The 12,790-nt window shown below is 35.8% G+C and overlaps 1 long non-coding RNA gene across 1 annotated transcript; it reads right to left on the bottom strand.

Moving 5' to 3' along the window:
• LOC107633410 lies at window positions 6,546–10,251 on the bottom strand. The gene is made up of 4 exons (XR_001618724.2): window positions 9,415–10,251; window positions 7,887–8,131; window positions 7,590–7,760; window positions 6,546–6,729 (listed from the first exon to the last, which is right to left on the bottom strand). It is a non-coding gene; the product is annotated as an uncharacterized LOC107633410 (long non-coding RNA).

Below are 12,790 nucleotides of genomic sequence, written 5' to 3'. Positions count from 1 at the left end.
TTCTTATGACTTAAGATCTCTTTCATGAACTTAGCATAAGAGGGTATTTGCTCAAGTGCCTCTGCAAACGGGATCTTTATTTCAAGAGTCCTAAGATAGTCTTCAAAGTGGGCAAATTGTTTATCCTATTCCGCTTGGCAGAGCTTCTGAGGATAAGGCATCTTGGCTTTATATTCTTCAACCTTAGTTGCTGCAGGTTTATTCCCTATAGAAATGGTTGGAGAAGCCTTCTTAGAGGGGTTACTATCAGCACTTGCAGGTGTCTGATTCCTCATAGGCGTTTGAACGCCAGGATTGGGTGCTGGATGGGCGTTTAACGCTAGCTTCCCACCCTTTTCTGGCGTTTGAACGCCGAAACTGGGCAAGGAATGGGCGTTTAACGCCAACTTTTCCCCCTTTTCTGGCGTTTGAACGCCAGAGTTATTCCTCTCTGGGCTCTTGATGTCCTCAGAGGGATCTTGGGTAGTGGTTTGGTCATCCTCTGTCATTTGTTCCTTTCTTGACTTTCTGCTATTTTGAGCTGAATTATTCAATGTCTTCCTGCTCCTTAGTTGGACAGCTTGGCATTCTTCTGTTATCTGTTTAGATAGCTGCTGCCTTGTCTGATTCAATTGTGCTTCCATATTCTTGTTAGCATTTTTAGTGTCTTGGAGCATCTCTCTGAATTTTGCTAATTGTTTTGTCATAAGGAGTAATTGCTGATTAAGTTCAACAATCTGTTCTTGAGGATTGGGATCAGTAGTTACTGCCATAGCTTCTTCTTTTATGGAAGACTCACTGTTTAAGTACAGATGTTGATTTCTAGAAACTGTATCTATGAGCTCTTGAGCTTCTTCAATTGTTTTTCTCATGTGTATAGATCCACCAGCTGAGTGGTCTAGGGACATCTGAGCTTTTTTTGTAAGCCCATAGTAGAAGATGTCTAACTGTACCCATTCTGAAAATATTTCAGAGGGGCATTTTCTCAGCATCCCTCTGTACCTCTCCCAGGCATTATAAAGGGATTCATGATCCTCTTGTTTAAAGCCTTTTGCTGCACCATGATAATGAGTTGAGGATTTAGCTCAAAGCTGCTTGCTTTGATGAGAGGTATACAGATGCTACTCCCATATGCAGCTGTAATGGGGTTAGCATATGACCCCAGAGTCTTTCTGGACTGTTCATTTCCACTTATGTCCATGATGGAGAAAAGGGAATTGATATGAATTGCAATTATATATTTATAAATTTTTTTTATTTAATTAAAAGTAACCGAAAATAATAAGTAAAATAAATGGAAAATAAAATAAATTTCGAAAACAAAAAGAAAATAAAATAAAAGCAAATTGAAAACTAAATTAATTAATTAATTAAAAAGATTTTGAAATTAGTAATAAAAAAGATATGATTGAAAATTATTTTGAAAAAGATATGATTTAGAAGATATGATTGCAATTAAAAAAAAAATATGATTTGAAAATTATTTTGAAAAAGATATGATTGAGAAGATATGATTGCAATTAAAAAAAAGATATGATTGAAAAGATATGATTGAAGAAATTAAAAAGATTTGATTTTTGAAAAAGATTTGAAAAGATCAATTTTTGAAATTAGAATTTTGACTTGACTAAAAAAAAGATATGATTTTGAAAATCTTTGACTAAATTAATGCAAAATTTCGAAATTTATGAGTAAAATAAGAAAAGGATATTTTTTTATTTTTGAATTTTAATGCGGAAAGAGAAAAGCAACAAAATGACACTAAACTTAGAAATTTTAGATCAAAACACAGAGAACAAACAAGAAAACTTTGAATGTCAAGATGAACACCAAGAACACTTTGAAGATCAAGATGAACACCAAGAACAAATTTTTAAAAAATGTTTAAGTAAATAAAAGCACAAAAACACCAAACTTAAAATTTTTAGAAAATCAAACACAAATTTTCGAAAAATTAGAGGAAAACACAAAGAAGACACCAAACTTAAAATTTTTAGAAAATCAAACATAAATTTTTGAAAATTTAAAGGAAAACACAAAGAAGACACCAAACTTAGAATTTTTTTAAAGATCAAGAAAGAACTAAGAACATGCAAATTCGAAATACTTCAGAGATTGGACCGGCTTGACCGGCAGGCAAAGCGAATGGAGCGTCGTAATAAGCGCCAATTTACATACCTCAAGGAGCTGATTGTTGGCAACCACCCTCCTGAAGAAGAACCAAACACTCCAGACTCCACCTCACCTACCAGCACCGGGAGCCATGACAACCCCGACTATGGAGATGCTGTTACCAGCCCCCCTTTGTTCCTAACTGATGATACCGAGGACGGTGCCAAGCTTTAAGTGTGGGGAGGTCGGTCAGTACCTGACTTCCGGAGGTAATATCTCTCTCTTAACACCAATATTTTAGTTTTTTCTTTTGTTAGATAGAATAGATTACATGATAATAATTGTTTGCATGTATGTTTGCTTGGTTAAAGTAATAAACTTCTTTTCAAGACCCCATTTTATAATATTTCACTAATTTAAATTGAAAAATGTGTGTTAAACTTGTTTGAAGACTATAAATTGGAACATGAATTGTAGTTAAGAAAACACAACCTGTGAGATTTGAGCTTAATTACATGGTTACACTATTTAACCATAACATTTTATTCTTGTGTGATTTCTTCTCTATAATTGTAATCTATAGTTTGTTCTACTCTATATGTCCAATGTTTAGTGTATTTATATGCATGCATATGATTGAGGCCATCATTTGTTATTAGCTCACTTATCCCAAATAGCCTACCCTTTCAATTACCTTTGTTAGCCACCTTGAACCTTTTAATCCCTATTTGTTCTATATTTTACCACATCACTAGCCTTAAGCAGAAAAATAATTAATTACCCCAATTGAATCTTTGGTTAGCTTAAGATAGAGATTGTGTATCAACTAAGTGTGGGGAAACTGTGGGAACATGCGTTAATAGGGAATGTGTTATGTTTCTACTTTGATAAAATATTAGGAATTTGCGTACCTACTCATGTGAGACTAGAAAAATTAAAAAAAAAATCCATGTGTATTGATATGTTATGTTTACTTTTATATTTTTAATTTAAAGAAACCCAAAAATATTCAATTAAATAAATAAATAAATAAGGAGACAAAATTACCCCAATGTTAAGTTAATGAAAGATCAATGCATATGTGATAGAAATTAAAGAAAAGTTGATACATGAGTATGTGATGCAAAAGTGGGAATTTTGGGTAGCTAGGCATAATTTTAGAGGTATATAGAGTGTGTGTGTGTGTTTACGTGAGAACTTAGGTTAGTCAAGGATTCAATTTATAGCTCACTTAGCCATACATATATCCTCACCCTTACCTTAGCCCCATTACAACCTTGAAAAGACCTCATGATGTTTGCATTGGTACATTAAATATTTGTTGATGGGTTAGGTGAAGAACAAAGTTTAGAAAGCATGACTAGCGAAGACTAGAGTGAATTACCCTATACACGTGAGTGATTAGAGTGCATATACACTATCAGTGAGGGTTCAATGCTTGATTCTATGTTCCCTGCTTTCATGAGCTGTCTTCTTACAAGTCTACTTGTCTTTACTGTATGATTTTAATTAGTGATATCTGATTTATGTTTGTCTTGAAGAACTTATTTACTTTCAACCAAGTAGACAGAATCATCTTAGCATATAGTTGCATTCATATATAGGTTGTATTTCATGAGTCTTACTTTTCCCTATTTATTCTTTTGATCTCCTTGAGCTTAGCATGAGGACATGCTAATGTTTAAGTGTGGGGAGTTTAATAAACCACTATTTTATGGTTTATCTTGTGCTCAATTGAGTGCTTTCATCAAGTCTTTGCACACTTATTCATACAAATTGCATGGTTTTACAAATTCCTTCCTAGTTTTGTTCTATGGTTAAAAACTTACTTCCTAAGCCTTTAATTTGTGTATTTTAATCCCTTTTTATACCATTCGATGCCATGATATGTGTGTTCAGTGTTTTCAGGCTTTATAGGGTAGGAATGGCTTAGAGGATGGAGAGGAAGCTTGCAAAAATGGAAGGAGCAAAAGAAATAAAGGAGACGATCAGCGAGGAGTGACGCGCACGCAAGGTTCACGTGTGCGCGTGAATCGGAGTTTGCACAACGATGCGTGCGCATGCCTGACGCATACGTGTGACAAGGAAAATCGCCAAACGACGTGCACGCGTGACTGACGCGTACGCGTGACATGCGCGATCTGTAGAAATTGCAGAAAACGCTGAGGCGATTTTGGGCCGACTTTGGACCCAGTTTCCGACCCAGAAACACAGACTAGAGCCAGGGGACGAGCAGAGACTCAACACACATTCTCATTAGCATAGTTTTTAGTTTAGTTTTTGAATTTTGGAGAGAAATTACTTTTCCTCTAGGTTTTCCTTTACATTCATAGATTTCTAGTTTTATGCTTTTGCTTTGGATGTTAAGAAGAGTCATTACCCCCTTTTGAAGTTGCTATTCTAGTTTGTTTTCTTATTCCCTTACTCTTTCATATCCTTAATCTTTGTTCAAAATTACAATTGGATTGTTTTTAGAATTTATTAATGCAAGTGTTTTTCCATTTAAATTTTATTATTTGTTTAATTGCTTCCAATTGATTTTAATTACGATGTTCCCTTTTTACTTCTCTTATAAGACCACGAAGATGGTATTCATGTTGACAGAGTAGACTCCCAACTTGACTTGGGGGTTGATTAAAAGGAGACCCTTGAGTTGGAATGCTCAAGTGATTAGTTAAATTGGAAGTTGTTGGCTAATTCTCTATTTACTAACGCTAGTCCTTCCCAAGGGAGAGGATTAGGATTTGCAAATAAGAGTTAGCTCAATCACTTGACTTTCCTTTATTTAGTAAAGGTTAACTAAGTGAATAACAACCTCTTGATACTACACTTGAGAAAATCCAACAAGGATAGAACTTCCAATTAATCACTCCCCCAGTCAAGGCTTTTTATTCTAAATATATAAATCTCTTTTAATTTACATTGCTTTAATTCACAATCCTTTATTTTTCTATTATTCAACTTTTAAAATTTCTCAGAAAACTCCTAATTAATAAATTGGCACTCTTTTGTCAACTCGTTAGGAGACGACCTGGGATTCATACTCCTAGTATTTTTATTCTAAATTGGGACAACCTTTCTAAATTGATAAGCGGACTTTTCCTAGTTAAGAACTGTACTCGCAATGTATTTAATATATTGATTTCTTAATCGGCTAATTTCTGCCTGCATCACTGCCTCGAGACAAGGATAAAGAGTCCAGAAAAAAAGAAGACCAGCCTACTAAAAAACCTAGAAAATACCACAACTACACTCCCTTCAGGGTGTCCCTTGTGAATGTTTATAGAGAGATATGCAACACTGAGAAGATCCCGCCCCCTCACCCGATTAAGCATAAAAAAGGAGGAAGTCAAACAGAGTACTGCAAATACCACCAAGTCTACGGGCACCCCACCAACGAATGCTATGACCTAAAGAATGTCATTGAGAAACTAGCCCGAGAAGGAAGACTAGACAGGTTCCGGGCCAACAAAACAGACAAACCGAGGAAAAGAAGAAGGGACAAAGAGGTCAGACGAGCTGAACGTCCCCCTCACACCCCCGAGAGGCATGTTCAAATGATAAACGGTGGATTCGCAGGAGGAGGGATCTCTAAATCGTCTCACAAAAGACACCTTAAAGAGGTATATCATGTCGAAAGGGACCGGTCACCCGACCACCCCACTATTACTTTCACCCAAGAAGACGCCATGGGCATCATCTCAGGGCACGATGACCCCATGGTCATTACCATAATACTTGCCAACGCCAACTTCTACCAAACATTAATCGACCAGGGAAGCTCTGCGGATATACTGTTCAAAACTGCCTTCGACAAGCTTGGTTTACAAGAAAAGGAGCTCAGAGCATATCCAAATAGCTTATTCGGGCTAGGAGACGCTCCAATTCAACCATTAGGCTACATCTCATTACACACAACCTTTGGAAAAGGAATTCGGTCTAGGATGTTGAGCATAGACTACATTGTAGTTGGCGTGAGCTCAGCCTACAACGCTTTAATAGGTCGGACAACGCTAAACCAGCTCGCCACCGTGGTCTCACTACAAGAAAAAGCAATATTTGTAACAAAAAAAATTGTTACAAAAAATCAGAATTTTGAAACAAAAGAATTTATAACAAAAAAGGGACCGTTGCAGTATGTCCCGTTACAAAAAGTTTTTGTAACAAAAAATGAAACTGTTACAATTCAAAGTAATATTTTGTAACAATTTTTTTTAATACAAAAACCAAAATTTGTTACGAAAGTGGTAACACTTTTTTACCTTTAAAATATTTTTCGTAACAATTTAGATTTTTGTGTCATAATATTTTGTTACAAAATACTACTTACTTTTGTAACATTTTTTATTCTTAGTTACAAAAATAGAAAGTTGATTTTAAAACATTTAATTAAATAATTGATATCAATTAATTTTCTAATCCCACTAACTCAACATTTATATGATATATAATAATATAGATAATTAAAATATCTTACATGTCATTAAGATTCTTTTACAATAAAATAATTTCTACAAATTCAACTAAATACAACTTTTTTCTAACATAAAATTGTATCATATCAAATTTATAATTCTTGGCTCTTTTAGCATATTTCAGTCAATATAAAGTCTAGCATGTTGGCATTAATTTTGTACCCTGCAAATATAAACAATGAAAACTAAAATTAAAAAATAACACATAACACTATCTTCATCCGAATAAAAATTTAGAACTTAGAAGTTAAAATTAACTAATTCCTTAAGAATATATTCTCAGAGTTCAAAACTAGCCAATCAAAAATGCAAATTATCAAAAATTAATAATTCAATATATAAACTTGGGCTAACTAATCATAATTCAATCACATCTTAGTGAACAAATTTATTAAATTTACCTAAGTATCAATTGTCAAACAATCATTAAAAAACATAATTTTCACCAAAATCTTCATAACAAATATACTTAACTTTTTTTATGCTTTTACACTCATAAAGTTCCATAATAACGTTTATGTCAAAACACAAGATAAGAACATAGAGAAGTACCTGAACAGAGTTTTTGTTATTGCAGAAGCAATAGTGATGCAGAGAAAGTTTGGAAATAGAGAATAACGGCTATAGAAAATCAAGCAAGGTTCATAGCAATCAATAATTGGCAATGCATTCATAAAGAATGGCGGCGGCAGAAAATCAAGCAAGGTTCAGAGCAATTAGCAATTAGCAATTAGCAATGCATTCATAAAGAATTGCTAATTTTGCCTTTTTTTTATTTTGCAGTAAATACAAGGCAATTAGCAATGCATTCATGAAAGATAACACATTCTTTTCTTGATAATTAAGACTTCTTAAGAAACTGTGAACTAATCTGTCATACAGATTAAAAATACTGTTTTTCCATAACATGAGCTAAACCTCATATCTAGCAAGAAAATTAGTGCAACCATCACATTACACTTAACAATATCAATTTTGATAATCATTTCTTGAATCAAAGATAGGTGGAAGTTTAGAACTCACATTCATGTCATAAAATCAGATCAAATAAGCTATTGTCACCCCTGGTGCTCTCCCAAGTCCAGCAGTACAATGCACATAAACTCTTCCTTTTCCCTTTGAGATTGTCCATTCCAATGATGAGACTGCTTTAGGTAGAATATTTCACAAGGAGTTTGGGTCAAAGTCTATTGCCTAATAAAATAGATTTATAAAATATATCAAGCTATGAATTATAATCTAGTCTTAGAAAAGCAAGCAAAACATTTAACAAACTCACAACTCAGAAAAGCAAGCAAAGAATTTATCATGACTTTCTACCTCTTTCGGATCCACATAACGATAATCACCATCTTTGCTGCTTCCGCATGAATCTTGCCGTTCACTACCACAGTCCTGGATGACACCAGTTGAACGATCTTGTCATCCATTACCAATTGCTTCATCTTTCAACAACCGTTTATCTTTTAACCTTCTGTGGCCAAACCATCCAGAAATTTGCTTCTCAGTCAACCCTAACTCCTCAGGAAGATCTTGTTTCATTTCCTCCGTGGGATATTTGTGCTCTGGAAACAAAGGTAAAAAGCAATTCCTCAAAAATCACTAAATTAGTCAATAGAAAGATGCATTAAAATTCACAGACAATTAAAAACAAACAAAATTAAAGGAACTCGTACTGTTATAAAATTTCTCCAAGGCTATAACCTGGGAAGGTGTTTTGAGTCTTCTTTTATTTTTTTTTTCTCTGTAGAAGCTTTATTTTCATCTGATTGCAATTCTCCTAATTCTAAACCCCAACATAAAAGAAAGACGTTCAATATATGCAATGAATGGGGAAAATTACACTACTCAACTTGATCCACATCCACTAGATACCACCATTGATATTATTTCAAACATAGATAGAATTTGAACTACAATTTCACATATTAGAAAACCAAATGCAACAGCTTATTTTCTTGCTCCAAATCACCTAATCTACTCCCTATTTTTTCAATGGTTTCTAACATTAACTCAGCTGGAAAAAGAAAGGGAGCCAAGTTTTCTAATCTCATAAGAGGCCTGTAATAAAGAACCAACAAGGGTTTGTGCTAATCAACATCTCAGTACAAATAGAAGAAGAAAAAACAACAATGACAACCAACATAGAAAGTAGATCCAGCCTTGTACACAAGTTTATGGTCATTGAGAAAAGCAAACAAAACATATAACAAATTAATGGCTTAAGAAAAATGTGAAATATTAAAACAAGAACAAAAAAAATGTGAAACAATAGTAGTTACACTCCATAACCATAATCAGAATCAATAAATCATGACACAGAAAATTAGTCCAGCCATTACAGAACTATTTATATACTCATAAAGTTGCTATTCTACTTCAGAAAATCAGGTCCTCAAGACAGTTTAATCCCTTAAATCCCAATCCTTCAATAATCACCAAAGCCAATTTTAACCAGTCACAAGTCAATTTCATAGCTATTTCGATTTATCAACTAACTAAAATCAACAAGCACTTATTCTCAATAATCAGAATACAACCACAACTCAACCAATTCAGCATAATAAAATTAGAATTTTCAACAGATCCATCAAAATCAGAGAAAACAATATCAATTATAGCTTCAAACACTCACAACAGCAAAATCCAATGACATTCACAGCCATAACCTGAATTCAATAATTTAATTAAAACACTAAAGGATCATCAAACTTAATCCAAATTTCACAACCTCATACCAAACTTATTCCTATCAATTCATCATATTTATGAATTATTTGTATTTACTCACTAAACCTCATTGGCATTCATAAGCTAAAAACGGTTCATTTCAAATAAAATTCCCTACCTCAGAGTGTCGAAACTCACGAAAATCGCCAAACGCAGCAGCTCCGTTAGCAGTTCCAAGACTCATTTTGTTTCCTGGGCAGCAACCAAAGTGGTTCTGGGCAGCTCCAATATTGGTTCCTAGTGGCAAAGGGCTCTGGTAACTACAAAACCTTAAGCAGAGGCTGAACAGAGTAGCACAGTGTAGTATAGAGTAAGAGCAGCAGCAGTTTCTTCTATCAATAGCTCCTTCTCCGGCGAGCTTCAACGGTCGTAGTGGCGGTAGCATCAACGACGGGATTGGAAGCAGCGACGATGAATGGGCACACAACAGTGACGAGAACTCCTCCTCTTCCTCGCGTTCTGCTCGTTTCCCCCCTTTCATGCCTGCGACGGTGATGGCGACGAGCCCTGGCAGCAGCGACGGGTCAGTGGCGCCCCTTGGACGACGACGGGTGTGACGGGATGCGAACGGCCTCCCTTTCCCTGCGGGCACTCTCTCTTCACGTGAACTTTCCCCTCCGGGGACTTGGCAGCTGCAACACTTCCTCTCTTCCAACTCGGTGACGACGGTGGTGTGGTGGTGCGACGGTGATGTATGGCAGCGGCGACGTGACCAGCTTTCTCCTCTCTATGTCAATGAGTGTGGGTGAGTTGTGTTGTGTGTATGTGTGTGTTTTCCATGAGAGATAAGGGCTGTGAGGCTGAGTGATAGTGAGGAGGGTTGCGGCGCTGAATCAGGGATTAAGGGTGAGTGTTACGCTGAAGGGGATGAAATAGGGGTGGGAGTGCGGGTGAGTGTTTCAGAGGCTGGGTTAAGGGTTTTAGGGTTAGGTTTCTGATTTTTTGGGAATTTAGGATTAGAAATTAGGATTTTATAAAAGAATATGGATAGATATGAATAGATATTTTGATAAATTGGAGGGTAGAATAATTTGAAAAACAAATATATTCCATTAAAAATATTTAACAACATTATTTATCAATATATTGCTAAGTTCAATTAATTATTTCTAATTTACATTATAAAATGAACATATTAATCACATTTTATAAAATATAGTTTAAACTCAAAATATTAATTATTCAAATTAAATGATATAACTTTTCAAAAAATTTTAATTTTTGAAACAAAATAAAATTCTTTTAAAAAAATTATATACACAATTTTTTTTACTCTTAAAGTGTTTAACATTTTAAAAAAAATTGTTATAAAATATACTTATATTTTATGACAAATAATTAACTTGTTACAAATAATACTAAATTTTGTGACAAATTAATTTTTTGTTACAAAACAATTGGAGTTTTTGAAACAAAAAAAATTTGTTACAAAATATTTTGAATTTTTGTAACAAAACACCATCTCGTTACAAAAACTAACATAATTTGTAACAAAATAAAACAGGTTGTTACAAAATATTATCATGTTTTGTAACAATTTGTAATATTGTTACAAAACATTATTCTTTTGTAACAATCACTAATTATTATTACAAAAAACTATTTTTTTGTAACAATTTTAAATTTGATACAAATTTTTTGTTACAAATGTTCCATTTTCTTGTAGTGTCTCCACTCCACATCTATGCATGAAGTTCCCCACTCCAGAAGGAATCGCTACCATAAAGGGAGACCAAACACTAGCGCGACGCTGTTACAACGAAAGTATGAACCTCAAAGGTGACCCCAGAGGAAAAGAAACCAATATTATAGAATTCGGGGGAATCCGAGCTCGCAAAGAACTCCGCCCTCAGCCAGAAGGTGAAACTCAAGAAGTTCAAATTAGAGACGCTCCAGACAAAACAAGTATAAGAGCAAATCTGAGAAAAGACTTAAAGGAACTGCTAATAAAGCTCCTAAAAGATAACTCCGACCTCTTTGCATGGAAGGCCGCCGACATGCCTGGTATTGATCCCGGACTAATGTACCATAAGTTAACCGTATATCCAAGGTCTCAGCCAGTACAGCAAAAATGTAGGAAGCTCGGCCCAAAAAAGTCGCAAGTTGTAGAGGAGCAGGTACAGGCCTTGTTGGAGGTAGGGTTCATAAGGGAGGTAAAATACCCATTATGCTAGCCAATGTGGTGTTGGTCAAAAAGTCAAATGGGAAGTGGCGGATGTGCACCGATTACACCAACCTCAACAAAGCCTGCCCAAAAGATCCCTACCCACTCCCGAACATCGACACACTAGTTGACGCTTCGTCAGGCTATCAATACCTCTCCTTTATGGACGCTTACTCGGGATACAACCAGATCCCAATGTATCAACCCGACCAAGAGAAGACATCATTCTTGACTCCAAAAGAAAACTATTGCTATATAGTTATGCCCTTCGGACTCAAGAACGCAGGGGCTACTTACCAAAGACTGATGAACAAAGTCTTCGCCGACTACATCGGAAAGCTAATGAAGGTTTATGTAGACGACATGCTGGTAAAAACATAAAGTGAGGAATCGTTATTATCAGACCTCACTAAAGTGCTCAACACCATAAGAAAGCATGGTATGCGACTTAACCCCGCAAAGTGCACCTTCGCAGTAGAACCTGGCAAATTCCTGGGCTTCATGCTCACCCAAAGAGGAATCGAAGCAAACCCAGATAAGTGCCAGGCCATACTTTGCATGAAAAGTCTGACCTGTGTCAAGGAGGTCCAGCAACTCAATGGAAGACTAGTGGCTCTGTCTAGGTTCCTAGCTGGATCAGCCTTAAGATCTCTCCCCTTCTATGAAACATTAAGGAAGGAAGGGACAGAGGTTCGAGTGGACCCCAGAATGTGAACAAGCCTTCCAAGATTTCAAGAAATTTCTGGGGCAACCACCTGTCCTTACTCGACCTCGGGAAGATGAAGAGCTCATACTATACCTCGCCGTAGGAGGTCGGGCAATAGCATCAGCACTAGTCAGAGAAGATGAAAGTGGGCAACAACCAATCTACTTCATCAGTAAGGCTTTATAAGGGGCTGAATTAAACTATCAAAAGATAGAAAAGTTCGCCCACACCCTCATACTCACTTCCCAATGACGCTGACCATACTTTCAAGCTCACACCATCAGAGTACGGACCAACCAACCCATAAAGGGGATCTTACAGAAAACAGACTTAGCTGGAAAAATACTACAATGGGCAGTCGAGTTGTCCGAATTTGACATTAAGTATGAAGCTCGGACAGCTATTAAATCCCAGTACCTGGCCGACTTTATCGCAGAGTATACTGACACTCCAGGTACCCCCACAAAGTGGAGCCTTTATGTAGATGGCTCCTCAAACAAAACCGGGAGTGGCGCAGCCGTCATTTTAGAAAGTGATCAGGGAACCCAAATCGAGATCTCCTTAAAGTTTGAATTTTCTGCCTCAAATAATCAAGCTGACTATGAAGCACTACTGGCTGGTTTG

Source organism: Arachis ipaensis, chromosome B01 (genome assembly GCF_000816755.2).
Source record: "Arachis ipaensis cultivar K30076 chromosome B01, Araip1.1, whole genome shotgun sequence".
Classification (NCBI taxonomy): domain Eukaryota; kingdom Viridiplantae; phylum Streptophyta; class Magnoliopsida; order Fabales; family Fabaceae; genus Arachis; species Arachis ipaensis.
The sequence above is the reverse complement of the archived record's forward strand: the minus strand, read 5'-3'. Positions and strand labels throughout refer to the sequence as shown.